General features: G+C 41.1%; 1 long non-coding RNA gene across 1 annotated transcript in view; it reads left to right on the top strand.

The window, feature by feature from the left end:
• The first annotated feature begins 5,351 nt into the window (after positions 1 to 5,351).
• The window catches only part of LOC122423767, a 74,046-nt gene continuing 61,289 nt past the window's right edge, over positions 5,352 to 18,108 (top strand). The window contains exon 1 of the long non-coding RNA XR_006264216.1: positions 5,352 to 5,407. This is a non-coding gene — a long non-coding RNA (uncharacterized LOC122423767). The remainder of the gene's footprint in view (positions 5,408 to 18,108) is intronic.

Here is an 18,108-nt window from a genome sequence, read left to right as displayed (position 1 = left end):
GCTAGGAGGTGCTAGTTTCCTGTAAGCTGAGATGGGGTAGGATGGCCAGGTAGATATGAGCAAGGGGAGGGAGGGCTGTAGGGAAAACAGTGCAAACCAGATGTGACAGGGAAGACCTTTAGAAACTTAATTCACCTAAAGAGTAGGCCAAGGAAGAGGGCATTCCATAATGCCTTCTTGAGGCAACATTGAGTTTATATAAGTTACCCGAGGGGATTAGCTGGATTCAGAGGAGCTGAAAAGTATGAGAATTTTGACTTGTTTCAGAAATGCCTCTTACATAGGCTTGCTGACTCTTCCCTCTCCCTAGTTCTCATATGACATTTAAAGCAGGTTTCATAGTTTTAAAACTACTTTGAGATGAATCAGTGATCCCCTTGTTTTAGTGTTAAAAGCCCAGATCGGTCTAATAATCAGATAATTCCTGTCTAGTCCACCGTTGTATAAAAAGAAAAGATAAGTCCAGTATAGTTCAAATTCACTTACTCAGCTCCAGCCTGCTTCAGGCTTGGCTTGTCAGCCTACCATGGGAGAGTGGCTGTAATCATCTTCAGGCTCTTGATGTATTTTTTTCTCCCTGGAAAGTAACTGCTCGACCCCTTCCAGAGCTGGCCCAGCCAGAGAGTAGATAGGGAGCAAAGGGGGCATTTTATGCGGAAACACAAACAGCTCTTCTTCAGAAAAACCTACCCTTTTGCTACATCAGTAGCAGAACAGTTCACTCCTGATACATCCCCCTTTCTTCAAGCCACCATCTTTAGTTTTGCCCACTGTGAATGAGTGTTTATTTTTCAAAGTTGAAGGGACACGTGTCAAGCTTTTCCCAGTGTCCTGTGATGTTCCTCTCTTTGGCTTGAGGCAATGGGGACTTCGACTTCCCTGGTGGTTAAGTGGTAAAAAAAAAATTCGCCTGTAGTGCATGAGACATGAGTTCGATTCCTAGGTTGGAAAGATTCCCTGGAGAAGGGAATCTACAGTATTCTTTCCTGGGAAATCCTATGGACAGAGGAGCCTGGCAGGCTACTGTCCATGGGATCACAAAGAGTCATATACAACTTAACAACTGAAAAACAACAACAAAATAGGGACTCATCCTCCTCCTCATTACCAGGGTAAAGAGAGGAGAGGGGCCATGGTGACCCTACAAGTCTCTCTAAAAGAAGCATTATCTTTAGTGTCCTAACTCTTTAAACCCTCAAGGTATGAGGTAGGCTAAGGTTGACAGAACTAGTTTTCTACTTTCCTAGCATGCCCCACACTTACTGGTGCTTTCGAATCTCACTTAAGGATTGGGCAGTGCTTGCCACTTTTATTATCCTTTGGAAACTCCACTGAAACAATTGTTGTTTAGTCACTCAGTTGTATCCAACTGTTGTGACACCATGGACAGTAAGTAGCCTACAATCTCATCTGTCTATGGGGTTTCCCAGGCAAGAATACTGGAGTGGGTAGCTATTTCCTTCTCCAGGGGATCTTCCTGACCCATGGATGGAACCCGAGTCTCTTGCATTGGCAGGCAGATTCTTTGCCACTGAGCCACCAGGGAAGCCAGTTGAAACTGAGATATGTATAATTTTACCACCTGTCTCCTGTGCTTTGGTGTCAGATGGAAGTAGGTTAAATGGAGGCTCTCCTGCTTGTAACTGACCACCTTGGGCAAGTCACTTAATTTCTTTCAGCTTCAGTTCTTTCTGCTGTAAAAAGGGGAAGATAATATTTCTCAGTAATAGGTTTGTGATGAGGAATGTAAATTTATGAAGTGAGGATGTGGGGCTCCTCAGATCATGAGTGTAATGATGGCACTGGCTGGGTTTCCTTAGGTTCCTGACTGTCTTCCCACCACCATCTACTAAAGAGAAAGCTGCAGCCAACGATGAGATGTCCTGCCCATGAGAATTCCCCCAGCCCTCTACTCGAGTGGTGGAAATGCCTGGGCAGTGGCAGGCACTGCAGTAGAGTCTTGGAAAGAGATGAAAAGAAGTAAGAGACGATCACAGTCCATTATTCTTTGCTCTCGTTATTCTATCATGTACCCATGGGCCGTGTTGGAGGAGTTGCCTCCCTGGACATTCGTTCTCTCACCAGCCTCCCTTACCAATCAGGAAGGGGATTCATGGAAAGCCTGGCTGGTGGCGGGATGCCAGGCAGTTTCTGCTTGCTGGAAAATTTGATGTGGCAGCTGTAGCTTATTGTCCTTGCAGCTACCCTGCAAATGCCAGAGAAAAGAGGGTTGTAAATAAGTGCGAGGAGCTGATAGCAAAAATTTGAGCCTGCACTGCAGTGCTTCGAACACCATTACAGGGCACTGATTTAGTGCCGGCTCACAGAAGGGCAGGCTACCTTGAGTACTGAATTAGCATGTCCCCAGGGTGTTCTTTGGCATTCTACCCAGGCCGCTAACCAAGTCCTCCACGCTTCATTTATGGAATCTGACACTATCACAGACTCCAGCAGTATAGCTGCAGGCTCTAGTAAACTCCTAAATTAAAAGTCAGCCTAGTCAAGGATATTTTGATGTCCAGGGCTTTGTGTACAGCTCCTGTGAGGATTAGTGCCCAAGTAACTTCTGACTTATTGAAATAAATGCAGACCCTCCTGTCCCAGCCTTATGTTTTTGCACAGGAGTTTTTTAGGGCTGAGATGAGATTTTTCATGTAGGTCAATCACTTTAAGAATGCTTCCTTTGGGGACAGGAGGCATATTACATATGTAAGGCACTATTCTGCAGAAAGGATAAAAATACTCTTCCTGAAAATAAACTCTTTCTTTAGTGTTTGGGTTTTATAGTCCACATTCTAATGAATTCCACCTAACATAGAGCCATTGAGGAAAAGGGAGAGGGAAAAGCCTGTTAATGAAACAGTCTTGAAAAGCATGGAGGTTGCTAGAGAGAAGCTCTCTCAGCTTCTTAACTCATGGATCTTCTTAATTCATTAAATGGTTTATGGGCTTCTCAGGTGGCACTAGTGGTAAAGAACCCGCCTGCCGATGCAGGAGACATAAGAGGTGCCAGTTTGATCCCTGGGTCTGGAAGATCCCCTGAAGCAGGGCATGGCAACCCACTTCAGTATTCTTGCCTGGAGAATCCCACGGACAAAGGAGTCTGGCGGGCTACAGTCCATAGGATTGCAAAGATTCAAACACGACTGAAGTGACTTAGCACGCACAGGGGGTTCATAGATCAGGTGGTTCATCAGAAGCCACCGAACACTTAACTGCAGTACAACATAAGTGTCACAGACTGATCCTGTGCCAGCTTGTTGGCAAGAGAGAAAAAAAATAATGTATGTTTCAGAGCAATGCAGCCAGCTAAAGTTTTTATTGCTTCCTTTTTCCACCCTCGTCCACGACACACTATTTAGAGTATTGTCCCAGTTACTCAGTGGTGATGTGTAATCAATGCACTCAATGGCCACGCAGGCATGTGTGAGAGAACTGCATTTAGAGGCTTTGATCTTGCACAGTCTGGTCAGCTAGCAATTTACAGATACAGTAAAAAGAAAAAGAGAAGCAAAAACAAAAATAGAGGCAGACCTTCTGAAACTTTTATTGTTTGTTGATACCTTTTGGGTGTCAGAACTTTCACTTATACTATGTTGGAAGCGGGTGATTTGGGTTCTATCCCTGGGTCAGGAAGATCCCCTGGAGGAGGAAGTGGCAACCCACTCCGGTATTCTTGCCTGGAAAATTCCGTGGACAGAGGAATCTGGTGAGCTATATAGTCCATGGGGTCGCAGAGAGTCGGACACGGCTGAGTCACTGAACACTCTGAGCTTGTTTCTGTCTCGGGGCTTCTACATGTTGCATTTAGAAGAGTTAAGTGGCTTAGAAAATAGGACTCCATGGAAATTCTGTTATATAAATTTTGATCTGTAGGGGCAATAAGTGATTTCTTTTTGATCTCCGCTACTGCAGATTATGACAAATGATTCCAAAAATTTCATTAACCAAAGAGTTCGTTTGATTTTTTTGTAAGATGGCACTAATAGCATCTAGTTGTCTTTTAACTTCATTTGAGACAATCTTGTTAGATTGTATTTTGACAGCTGTGCTATCAGCATGCATTAAAATAAAAAACCTTACCAAAATTGGTGAATTTTTGTGTAGGTATTGAAGGTGAAAAAAAAGCAGCACTTCTGGCATATTATGCTTTATTATTACAAGAAAAGTAAAATTGCAACTGAAATGCAAATAAAGATTTGTGCAGTGTATGGAGACGGTGCTGTGACTGATCAAATGCATCAAAAGTGGCTTGCGAAGTTTCTAGCTAGAGATTTCTCACTGGATGATGCTCCATGATTGATAGACCAGTTGAAGTTGATCGCACTCAAATTGAGACATTAATTGAGAACATCAGTGTTTATAGCACATGAGAGATAGCTGACCTACTCAAAAATCCAAATCAAGTGTTGAAAATCATTTGCACCACCTCAGTTAGGTTCATTGCTTTGACGTTTGGGTTCCACATAAATTAAACCAAAAAAATCCTCCTGACCATATTTCTGCCTGCGATTCTTTGCTTAAATATAGCAAAATGTTCTCTTTTTAAAACATTGTGACAGGCTATGAAAAGTGGATACTGTACAACCAAGTGGGGCTATAAAAAGTGGATACTGTACAATCATGTGGAACAGAAGAGATCATGGGTCAGGTGAAATGAACCACTACCAACCACACCAAAGATCAGTCTTCATGCAAAGAAGATGGTGGGATTGGGAGTCCTCTATTATGAGCTCCTTCCAGAAAACTGAACAGTTAATTCCAACAAGTACTGCCCCCAGTTTGACCAACTGAAAGCAGCACTTGATGAAAAGCATCCAGAATTAGTCAATAGAAAATGCATAATTTTCCATCAGCATAACACAAGACTGCCTGTTTCTTTGATGACTAGGCAAAAACTGTTACTGCTTGGTTGGGAAGTTCTGATTCATCTGCCGTATTCACCAGACATTGCAACTTTAGATTTCCATCTACAAAATTCTCTCAATGGAAAAAAAAAAAATTCAATTCCCTGGAATACTATAAAAGACACCTGGAACAGTTCTTTGCACAAAACGATAAGTTTTGGGATGGTGGAATTACGAAGTTGCCTGAAAAATGGCAAAAGGTAGTGGAACAAAGGGGTGAATATGTTACTTAATAAAATTCTTAGTGAAAATGAAAAATGTGTCTTTTATATTTATCTAAAAGCTGAAGGAACAAAGCAAGCATTTTTTATGAAAAAGGAGCATACTGCTAATTAAAACACTCAAAAAGAGGTTTGATATTGAACTGAAAATTTTAGAACTGGAAGGTATCTTAGAGAACATCTATGTAAAACTTTTTCTCCTTATCTTTGTCCCCATTCTGTCAGGAAGAAAACTAAAACCCTAAGAGATGTGGTTGCTGTCCCAATTCATAGCTCAAGGTAAGAGACCATTGTCTGAGGCTTATGGCTTTCTGATTCATTATACCTAATGGGAGAATTTTAGGACTGTGAAGAGACAAACCAGTATGGAAATATTTGACAGGGGGGGCAAGGTGGACAGACTATTTCTAAAGTTCTTATGCAGCACCAAATAGAATTGTCAAGAAAATGCTCTGAAAGAAGAGCAGTGATGGGGGTGGAGAAAGACAGGGAAGAATTAACCCTGCCAAGATGTTAAAATATGTTGTAAAGCTTTACTAATTAAAATATTAATTGCTCATTTGTGTCCGACTCTTCGCAACCCTTTGGACTGTAGCCTGCCAGGCTCCTCTGTTCCTGGAATTCTCCAGGCAAGAATACAGGAGTGGATTGCCATGCCTTCCTCCAGAGGATCTTCTCAATGCAGGGATCAAACCTGGGTCTTCCACATTGCAGGTGGATTCTTTGCCATCTGAGCCACCAGGAAAGCCCAATTAAAAGATGTGGTACTGGTTCATAGATATATAAACCAATGGAACACACTTAAATCCAAATATATAGAAATTCAGTATATGACAAAGGCATCTCTGGTAAGTAGGGAAAAAGTAGCCTAATTTAATATATGATCTTGTGACAGCTTGTCAGTCATCTGAAAAATAATAGTGAAATGCAAAAAAAAGAAACCTTAAACATTCTATAGAAGAAAAAATAGTGAATGCCTTTAGAACCTTGGTGTGGAGAAGGCCTTTTTGAGTATAACACAAAATATGGAGGCCATAAAAAGCAAAGACTGGTAAATAAAAATATATAAAAATAAATTCTTAATGGTGAGACCCCCAAGAAGGCCAAAAGACAAAAAAAAATGGTGAAAATATTAGCATTCCTATATTATATATAGAGTAACCTCCTTAATATCTAAGAACTCTTTGATGATACAAAAAGACCAACTAGATCAAAAACTAGTCCGAAGATTTACACAGAGCTTATACAGCAAAGGAAATAAAAATAACTCAAACATATAACTCTTGTCTTTGCTACCCTTTGTTATACATTCTCTCCGTTGACTATTAAGTTAATACTAAAAAGATATTCTGTGTCACTCTGATTAAGAAATACAAATGTATATCCACTGAAACATACTTTGTAATTTATTGGATTGGCACAAATGCCAAAGATCAATGACACACTTGTATAGCTGAGGCTATGGAAAAACAATTTCCTAAAGAAATACTATCTTCACCTATAGTGGGACATTTAGGACAATTTAGGAAAGTTTCTCAAAATTTAAAATGCATGAACTCTCTGACATTTTAAGTAATTCCCCTTGTATGTTGCTCTACTCTTGCTCAAAGTATGCAATGATTATACAGACATAAGTCATTATATACAGTTCTTTCTGTCCATCTATTTATATTTTTAAATGTTTTAAAGGATATTCCCTTGTGAATAATAGCAAACATGTTGAAATAAGCTGAACGTTCACCAGTAGGTGACTGGTTAAAGAAATCATGGTATGGACATGCAATAGAATATAATACAGCTGTGAAAAAAGTATAAGATGTTCTCTGCATACTGAAATGGAAAAAAACTTTCAGAAATATTAAGAAAAAGAGACAGAGTACAGGACATTGTAAAGAGTAGGTTACCTTTCTTGCTTCTTTTTTTTTTTTGGCAAATTGGTGGGGATTGGAGGAGATGTATATCTGTATTTATTTGCTTATATATAAAAATATAGGATTATTCACAAAGAAAAATCATAGTGGTTACATGTGACAGATGGTAGGTTCAGAGCTTCGAAGATGGGAAAGGGAGTTGGAAGAAATTTTATCACTGTGTACTTTTATATAAATAAAAGGAACAGGGGAATCTATTACCTTCTCAGTTAAGTAAATGTCAAAAAGAGAGAAAATATTAGAGGACAAAAATACCGCTGACCCTCTGTAGCAGTCAGAGTTCCAACAGAGAAGTAGAACTATAGAATATTTATAAAAGATTTTATTGTAAGAAATTGGCTTATGTGACTGAGAGCTGGTTAGGCAACTACATCAGACTGTCAGGAAGGACCAGCTGGAAACTCTCTGGGAGGATCTGATGCTGGGGAAGTTCTGCTTCCTCAGGGAAACTGCAGTTCTCCTCTCAAAACCTTTCAACTGATTGGATCAGGTCAACTCAGATTATGGAGGATAATCTCCTTAAAATCTATTGATGGAGGATGTTAACCTCATATCTACAGAACACCTTTACAGCAATACCTGGGTTAGTGTTTGAATAACTGGAGACTAGATTCCAGGCAAGTTGACTCAATAAAACTGACTGTTACACTTTCCCTCTTAAATCCAGTTTGGGTTTAGAGAATTACAAGGTTTGAACCTGTATATTGAACATGACAGAAAATCAGATTGCTTTTCCTGAATTTTCTGGAGTAATCCTGGGGTCAGATTGGTCAAATCTAAGATGCTATTGATTGTAAGGCACACCGTTACTTTTTGTACCACAAATCAAGAAAAAAAGTGCTATCAGTTAAACCTGCATGTTACTGATTACAAGACACACTCTTATCCTTATTTCAGTGATGTTAGAATAATAAAACTATGTGTCTATTAGCATTGATAAAAATATTCTGTGTTCTTTTTTTTCCAAATCTGTATTTTATTTTTTTAACTTTAAGCTTTTTATTTCATATTGGGGTATTTCTGCTTTATTGACTATGCCAAAGCCTTCGACTGTGTGGATCACAATAAACTGGAAAATTCTGAAAGAGATGGGAATACCAGACCACCTGACCTGCCTCTTGAGAAACCTATATGCAGGTCAGGAAGCAACAGTTAGAACTGGACATGGAACAATAGACTGGCTCCAAATAGGAAAAGGAGTATGTCAAGGCTGTATATTGTCACCCTGTTTATTTAACTTATATGCAGAGTACATCATGAGAAACGCTGGGCTGGAAGAAGCGCAAGCTGTAATCGAGATTGCCTGGAGAAATATCAATAACCCCAGATATGCAGGTGACACCGCCCTTATGGCAGAAAGTGAAGAAGAACTCAAGAGCCCCTTGATGAAAGTGAAAGAGGAGAGTGAAAAAGTTGGCTTAAACTTCAACATTCAGAAAACTAAGAACTTGGCATCTGGTCCCGTCACTTCATGGGATATAGATGGAGAAACTGGAAACAGTGTCAGACTTTATCTTTGGGGGCTCCAAAATCACTGCAGATGGTGGTTGCAGCCATGAAATGAAAAGATGCTTACACCTTGGAAGGAAAGTTATGACCAACCTGCTGCTGCTGCTGCTGCTGCTAAGTCGCCTCAGTTGTGTCTGACTCTGTGCGACCCCACAGACTGCAGCCCGCCAGGCTTCTCCGTCCCGGGGATTCTCCAGGCAAGAACACTGGAGTGGGTTGCAATTTCCTTCTCCATATGACCAACCTAGACAGCATTTTAAAAAGCAGAGACATTACTTTGCCAACAAAGGTCCGTCTAGTCAAGGCTATGGTTTTTCCAGTGGTCATGTATGGATGTGAGAGTTGGACTGTGAAGAAAGGTGTGCACTGATGAATTGATGCTTTTGAACTATGGTGTTGGAGAAGACTCTTGAGAGTCCCTTGGACTGCAAGGAGATCCAACCAGTCCATCCTAAAGGAGATCAGTCCTGGGTGTTCGTTGGAAGGACTGATGCTGAAGCTGAAACTCCAATACTTTGGCCACTCACTTCATGCAAAGAGTCGACTCATTGGAAAAGACGCTGATGCTGGGAGAGATTGAGGGCAGGAGGAGAAGGGGACGACAGAGGATGAGATGGCTGGATGGCATCACCGACTCGATGGACATGAGTTTGAGTAATCTCTGGGAGTTGGTGATGGACAGGGAGGCCTGGTGTGCTGTGATTCATGGGGTCACAAAGAGTCAGACACGACTGAGCAACTGAACTGAACTGAATAGATGACTAACCATGTTGTGGTAGTTTATTCCGTACTCTTGTTTGACTGTGGACTGCTTGACCATTATCTGACTAGTATGGTTCCATTTTGATTCGGAAAATATAATTATATTATCCATAACTCATGTTTTTGAATTGTCTGCCCTGCTTTCTGGCTCAAGAATGGAAAATGAGCTCTGTCTAGAGTCTATAGATGTGTCTCCAAAGGTGGAGTGGTGTTGGTAGCATTTTGAGATGAAGTGTGGAGGATGGGAGAGAGTCCTTTGCAGATTCTTTCCTGCCTTCCTTTCCCCACCCCCATCCTAAGCTGGGAGGAGGACCACAGCAGTTTGGGGCACTGTTTGCCACATGCTGAGACTAGTTGTAGCTAATCACTGGTGTTTGGCTTGTCCCACTTTCTTTTCTTCCTCTCTGATGGCCAGAGAGTGCAGGGAGAGGACAACCTGAGGTATCTCACATTTGTTGTTAAGTCATGTCCAACTCTGCAGCCTCATGGATTGTAGCCTGCCAGTAAACTGTCCGTGGGATTTCCCAGTCAAGAATACTGGAGCGGGTTGCCGTTTCCTCCTTCAGGGAATCTTCCCGACCCAGGGATCGAACTCACATCTCCTGCATGGCAGGCAGATGCTTTACCACTGAGCCACCAGGAAAGCCCAAATATTAAACCTTTGCTCTATATCATCATATATATATTTGTTGTTATTCAGCTGCTCAGTCATGTCCAGCTCTTTGCGACCCCATGAACTGTAGCATGCCAGGCTTCCCTGTTCTTCACTACTTCCCAGAGTTTGCTCAGAATCATGTCCATTGAGTCAGAGGTGTCATCCAACCATCTCATCCTCTGTTGCCCTTTTTCTCTTGCCTTCAGTCTTTCCCACCATCAGGGTCTTTTCCAGTGAGTTGGCTCTTTGCATCAGGTGGCCCAAATATTGGAGCTTCAGCTTCAGCATAAGTCCTTTCAGTGAATATTCAGGATTGATTTCCTTTAGGATTGACTGGTTTGATCTTCTTGATGTCCACGGACTGTCAAGAGTCTTTTCCAGCACCACAGTTCGAAGGCATCGATTCTTTGGTGCTCAGCCTTCTTTATGGTCCAGCTCTCACACATTGGTACATGATTACTGGAAAAACCTTAGCTTTGATTAGATGGACCTTTGCTGGCAAAGTGATGTCTCTGCTTTTTAATCATAGCTTTTTCTCCAAGGAGCAAGTGTCTTTTAATTTCGTGGCTGCAGTCACCATCTGCAGTGATTTTGGAGCCTAAGAAAATAAAATCTGTCACTATTTTCACTTTTTCCTCATCTGTTTGCCATGAAGTGATAGGACTGGATGCCATGATCTTAGTTTTATGGATGCTGAGTTTTAAGCTAGCTTTTTCACTCTCCTCTTTTATCCTCATCAAGAGGTTCTTTAGTTATTCTTCACTCTCTGCCATTAGAGTGGTATCATCTGAAGTTATTGCTGTTTCTCCTGGCAATCTAGATTTCAGCTTGTGAGTCTTCCAGCCCAGCACTTCGCATGGTGTACTCTGCATGTTAAGTTAAATAAGCAGGGTGAAAATATACAGTTTTGACGTACTCCTTTCCCAATTTGCAACCAGTCTGTTGTTCCATGTCCAGTTCTAACTCTTGTTTCTTGGCCTGCATATAGGTTTCTGAGGAGAAAGGTAAGCTGGTCTGGTATTCCCATCTCTTGAAGAATTTCCCACAGTTTGTTGTGATCCACACAAAGACTTTAGCATAGTCAATGAACCAGAGTAGATTTTTTCTTTTTAATTCCCTTGCTTTTTCTGTGGATCCAGTGAATGTTGGCGATTTGCTCTCTGGTTTCTCTGCCTTTTCTAAATCCAGGTTGTACATCTGGAAGTTCTCAGTTCATGTACAGTTGAAGCTAGGTTGAAGGATTTTGAGTATTACCTTGCTTGCTTGTGAAATGAGTGCAATTATATGGTAGTTTGAACATTCTTTGGCATTGCCTTTCTTTAGGATTGGAATGAAAACTGATCTTTTCCAGTCCTGTGGCCACAACTGTATTTTCCAGATTTGTTGCATATTGAGTGCAGCACTTTCACAGCATCATCTTTTAGGATTTGAAATAGCTCAGTTGAAATCCCATTATTTCCATTTGCTTTGTTTGTAGTAAAACTTCCTAAGGCTCACTTGACTTAACACTCCAGGAGGTCTGCTCTAGGTGAGTGATCACTCCTTTGTGGTTATCCAGGTCATTAAGACCTTTTTAATAGAATTCTTCTGTGTATTCTTGCCACTTCTTAATCTCTTCTGCTTCTGTTAGGTCTTTGGCTTCTCTGTTTTTTATTGTGCCCATATTTGCATGAATGTTCCTCTGATATCGCCAGTTTTCTCAAAGAGATCTCTAGTCTTTCCCCTTCTATTGTTTTCCTCAATTTCTTTGCATTGGTCACTTAAGAAGGCTTCTTATCTCTCCTTGATATTCTCTGGAACTCTGCATTCAGTTGGGTATATCCTTCCCTTCTACTTTACCTTTTGCTTCTCTTTTTTCTTAGCTATTTGTAAAGCCTGCTCAGACAACCACTTTGCCTTCTTACATTTGTTTTTCTTGGGAATGGTTTTGTTCACTTTCTCCAGTACAGTGTTATGAACCTCTGTCCATAGTTCTTAAAGCACTCTGTCTGCCAGACCTAGTCCCTTGAATTGATTTGTCACCTGTACTGTATAATCATAAGGGATATGATTTAGGTCATACTTGAATGGCCTAGTGGTTTTCCCTACTTTCTTCAATTTAAGCCTGAATTTTGCAGCAAAGAGTTCATGATCTGAGCCACAGTCAACTCCAGGTCTTGTTTTTGCTGAGTGTATAGAGCTTCTCCATCTTGGGCTGCAAAGAATATATCAATCTGATTTTGGTATTGAATATCTGGTAATGACCATGTGTTATATAAATATATTTATTTCTATCTCTTGTATGATATATATATAGGAATGTGCAAATTTCACCTAATGGTTATGAAGTACACTGGCTCCTACTTGGGGCTGGGCAGAGGAGCCTGGTGGACTATAGTCTGTGGGGTGAAAAAGTGTCAGACACAACTTAGCGACCAAACGGGAACAACAGCAACAACAACAGCAAGCTCCTAGTTAGTTTAACTTGAGAACAGAAGGGTGGCAAAGCCGCCATGCCATCCAGTTTAGAGTTACAGAAAAAAAAGCTGGGTGCCATGTTTCCATCCAGAGGGGAGAAAAGACATTGGAAAGCCAGTTGAGTGCTCATAATCAGTTATGGTGACCTACAAGCCCAAAGGAGTGGGTGGCTGGTCCATCTGTTTGCCAGGGCCAAATTTATCACCACTGTTATGAATTGGAGCTCTTACATGTTGCAGATGTTTGAATATTATCTCATTGAGGATAGCCTACTGTTTGTAGAAAACTGGTTCTGATTGCTAACTTCAAAAGGGCCAAAAAGATTGCTAACTTTAAAAGGCATGTCAGAATCATGCCTAGTTCAGCTTTACTCACCAACCTTCCTGTACCCCATTTTACTCAGTTTTATGGAGTCTACATAAAACTTGGAAGGAAATTTGTGACCAACCTAGATAGCATATTAAAAAGCAGAGACATTACTTTGCCAACAAAGGTCCATCTGGTCAAGGCTATGGTTTTTCCAGTGGTCATGTATGGATGTGAGAGTTGGACTGTGAAAAAAGCTGAGTGCTGAAAAATTGATGCTTTTGAACTGTGGTGCTGGAGAAGACTCTTGAGAGTCCCTTGGACTGCCAGGAGATCCAACCAGTCCATCCTAAAGGAGATCAGTCCTGGGTATTCTTGGAAGGATTGATGCTGAAGCTGGAACTCCAATACTTTGGCCACCTCATGTGAAGAGTTGACTCATTGGAAAAGACCCTGATGCTGGGAGGGATTGGGGGCAGGAGGAGAAGGGGACGACAGAGGATGAGATGGCTGGATGGCATCACCGACTCGATGGGCATGAGTTTGGGTAAACTCTGGGAGTTTGTGATGGACATGGAGGCCTGGCATGCTGCGATTCATGGGGTTGCAAAGAGTCGGACACGACTGAGTGACTGAACTGAACTGATGGAGTCTAGAAAGGCATCTTGTTTTTAACACCATGGGTTCAACAAAGTAAGCCATGATACTGACTACTTTTAATCTCAATTAGTAGGAATATAGATCTCAAAAAAGATCAACTTACTTTTATTCAAACTCATAGTAAAAATATAATGAGAAGATAAAAACGCAAAAACAGCTGAGTCCCTTCTAGACCCTTATTTCTGAAGAGCTCGGTAACAATTTAGGATGAACTTATGCTGTTTAAAAAGGTGGCATCATAAGCTCTCTGTGTTTTGAAATTTGCTTCTTTTCTTTATTGGTTTTCTTCTTCTGAGAAACAAACTGACAATGATTTGAATGGTGAATTTCTTCCCTAAATAACAACCACTGGAGATATTATTGTAGATACAGCATCAAAAGAAGAAAACAAAATCCTGTTAAGAAGCGGGAATAAGTACCCCTCAAACAATGAATGCTACTAAGAACCACTGTTAATATCTATTGTTGATATTAGATCTATTTCTACAATATGTATTGTTGATATTTTAAGTGTTGAAAATCTACTTAAAATGTACAGGTGTGTATAATAGCATCATAGGAGCCTGGGGAGCTCTTTTGTGTCTAGCATATAAGTCTTCTGAATGCATCAGGAACATTGTGCCTCAGAAGTATATTTTATATTAAAGGTATTTGAAGACAAAAAAGAAAAAAAAATAGCAGCAAAGGGCCAAGTCTCTCCCATGCAAAAGAGGAAAAAGTCATAAGAGGAGAGAACTGATGACCTTTGGCACTTATTTTCATTATTTTTGACAATAGCCTTCCATTATATCTCTGATTCTACTGTGAAATCTAATTTTTACCCATACCTTTGAAAATGTGGTTCTGAAATATGTTCAACATAAGAAATAAAATTTTGAGTAGGCTTGTTAAGTGAATCTGTCACCTGAAAAGGCAGAGTGCATATTCAATGAAAACACCTATTGAGCATCTTCTATGTATAAGACCCTGACTCTGGGATGTGGAAGATGCAAAGATGAATAAGACACAGTTGCTGCCTTTGTGAAGCTTGCAGAAGATGAAGGAGAGAAAACTAAAAATAATTACCTGTTGTGCTGAAAATAAGTTGTACAAATAAATGCAATGGGTATAGTACTTTCTTACAAATTCAGCCTCTGTTTAGACTTGAAAGCTAGTTGCAAATCTTATCTCCTCACTTCCCTTCTTATACTGTGAATGCAATATTCTTCATTTTGTTGTTCTTTAGTCGCTAGGTTGTGTCCGATTCTTTGCGACCTCATGGACTGTAGCCCTGCCTGCTTTGTCCGTGGGATTTTTCCAGGCAAGAATACTGGAGTGGTTAGCCATTTCCTCCTGAAGGGGATTTTCCCAACCCAGGGATTGAGTCCACATCTCCTGCATCAGCAGGTGGATTCTTTATCACTGAGCCACCAGGGAAGTCCCGTTCTTTGTTTTGGAGTCCTCCATTTGCAGAGTCTGAATTCTAAGTAACACTTGCTTGTTTCCCCCAGTTTCTAGCAGTGCTTTGAAAATGAATCCTTGAACTTCTAACTAAATGACTGTGTAAGAAAGGATCTTTTTCTTTTCTTTCCATTTAAGTATGCTTTTCAACAAAAGCTAGCAGTGCTACCTTCTCCTTTTCTATTAAGAATTGATGCCAATACATGGCATGAGTTGCAGTTTGACTATTTTCTGCACTTGTAGAGGCCACATTAGGTTTTGATTCTAGGTATCCTTTAAAAATGGCTCCCCAGGTGGCACTAGTGGTAAAGAAACTGCCTGCCAGTACAGGAGATGTAAGAGACGAGGGCTCAGTCCCTGGGTCGAGAAGATCCCCTGGAGGAGGGCATGGCTACCCACTCAATTATTCTTGCCTGGAGAATCCCATGGACAGAGGAGACTGGTGGGCTACAGACTGTTGGGTTACAAAGATTCATACACGACTAAAGTGACGTATCACACACGCATCTTTTGAAAAAATAAAAATCCTGAAAAAGAGATGGGTAAATGATTTCTCAAAATTGCTAGTTTTCTTTTTTTGGTTGATGGAACCAGACCTAAGATGGCTATGTTGATCTGAAAACTGGAGGAATGCTGCTACACTGAGGACAGGAGAGAGAGGAGTGCAAGATGGGGGAGGGAGGAGGGTAAGGATGAGGGATAGGAAGGAGGGCAGGACGGGGGAGGGAGGAGGGCCAGAAGGCATGGGGCAGCACAAGGGTTCACTTTCGTGCAGGTTGCATCATGGCATCGTGGGGAGAGTACAGATTCTGGAGTCAGCACACTGAACTTGAGGCTTGTGTATTAGTTGTGCCTCCTTGAACACTTAGGCTCTTTAAGCCTCAGTTCCCTAATATGTAAAATTGATTTAATACTTTGTAGTTGTCTAGAGTGTTGAGACAGCAAGTGATTTAGCATGGGTTACTTGTTTATTTCATGGTGTCTAGTGCATAGTGAGTACTCAGTAAATGTTTGTTTCTCTCCCAGGGCAGAGGGAAGGTACTGGAAAGAAAAAGGTTGAAGGAAATGCTAAGAGAAAAGGGAAGAAAGGATTGGAAGATGAACTTCATAAAGTAACGGGAGGTGGCATTAATTTTGAGTATCTAGTAACTGTAGAAACCTGGGACTGTCTAGGAAAATACTTATCGTTTTTTCAGGCTCACAGGTAGATGGGTTGAAAGACCACTGGATTGGGGTTTAGGAGCCTTGGGTTTTATGATCAACTGCTTCACTAAGTAGCATGGCCTTGGTCAAATCTCTGAACCCCACTGAGTCTCTGATCCACTATTAAGTGAAGAGTTCATTTAGATGATCTCTTCTGGTCCTAAAATTCTTGATGAAATATTTAAGATGAAAATAACTGAGAATCTACCTACGTACTTCATCTCAATCTAAGTAGTGACCTTGTAAAAGTCAGGAATGAGTTTAAGTAGTTTTATTTATAAAGAAACTATTTGCAACAGTATGAGTGTAGTGCTCATACTGGGACGTCCCTGCTGGCTCAAGGGTAAAGAATCCACCTGCTAATGCAAGAGACTTGGGTTCAGTCCCTGGTTTGGGAAGATCCCCTGGAGAAGAAAATGGCAATCCACTATCATATTCTTGCCTGGGAAATCCCATGGACAGAGGAGCCTGGCAGGCTTTAGTCCAAAGGGTCAGACAGGACTGAGCACAAAAGCCCTGAAATGTTGGTAGTATCAAAGAGCTCTGAAACATATGATCATTAGTTTGATCCAAGAGCCAACCGATACATATAATACATTTAGATGTTATGTAAAGCATACAGATTCTACCTGTGTTGAAAGTTCCACTCAAATTGTCTTAAAGAGGGCAGATATTTTGCTTCTGGCAAAGTAAGTTTTATTTTGATGCTCTGTGTCTTCAGGGCATTTTTGGTTATTTTCAGAGAAAATAAATAATTGCCAGTAATTGAGGGCTGTCTATGCACCAGACATTGTAAGTGTACTTCACACATGAAGTGAGATAAAAATTATGCATTTCTTCTAGATTCTAAGAGGAGTCTGGAAAGACTCTTTGGGCAGATTCTTCTTACTAAGTGAAACATTGCAAATATAAGACCTGTTTGCTGTCTCTACCTATGGGAGGGGGGATAAAAGAAAAATTTACCTAGGGATCCCAGTGGACTTTCTTGGAAGAAGGGGTATGGGAACTCTTTCAGAGATTTGAGATTTAGGAACTGGGTCTTCAAACTTTGCTCTCAAGAAGAATCTATAGGGACTTCCCTGGTGGTACAGTGGGTGTGAGTCTGCCTGTCAAAAAAGGAGAGACAGGTTCAATCCTTGGTCCAGGAAGATTCCACATGCTGTGGAGCCACTGAGCCTGGGCACTACAACTACTGAAGCCCACGTTCTAGAGCCCACGCTCTATGACAAGAGAAGCCACTGCAGTGAGAAGCCTGTGCACCTCAACGAAGAGTAGCCCCCGATCACTGAAACTAGAGGAAGGCCGTGTGCAGCCACGAAGAGACAGTGCAACTAAAAATAAGTAATTACATAAATTATTTTTTAAAAAGGAGAATCTTGTAGTGGATTGAATAGTGTCCCCTCAAATTCATGTCCACTGGAACCCAAGAATGTTATCTTTGAAATAGAGTCTTTGCAGGTATCTGGATGCTTGAGTTATTAACTCTGAATGAAAAGAGACTTGGCTGTGTGTTTATCCTGAGTTGGTGAAGCTGACTATGCTGTTTGTACCTTTATAACTTCTAGGGTAGGTGAGATATATTTATCATGTTTAGATTGTTTTGGCAACTTGGAGAGATAAGGTAAGTGCTTTACTGTCACAGAGTCTAGTTGTGAGTTCAGATCTGAATTCAGGGCTTGAGATTTTAGTTACTGTATGTTCCCTCCGCCAAATCCCACTGAGAAGCTACTGGTTCTCCGTTGTCTCATATAGAAATATATCTAGCCAACCAACGTTGGAATTGGGTGGGAGGGAGTGGTCTACACCTTAAGCTTGAAGTAGGGTCCTGAATGTGGGCCTGAGTATGGTGGAAGTTAAGAGGGGTTAAAGGGAACTGGGAAGCAGACTTGGGCTGGGCAGAATGGAATACTGCCTCAGAGATGGTGCCACCATGAGGTGGGGTTTCCTGGATAAATCCAGATGTAGCAGCCAGCTAGCAAGCGTGGCTCCGACAGGACTGGGTTGTCATGGAAACAGAGAGAGAGCCAAAGGCCAGAGCCTGGAATCCAACCAAGTCA

This window comes from Cervus canadensis, chromosome 21 (assembly GCF_019320065.1).
Source record: "Cervus canadensis isolate Bull #8, Minnesota chromosome 21, ASM1932006v1, whole genome shotgun sequence".
Taxonomy (NCBI): Eukaryota; Metazoa; Chordata; class Mammalia; order Artiodactyla; family Cervidae; genus Cervus; species Cervus canadensis.
This window is presented reverse-complemented; position numbering and strand designations above follow the sequence as displayed.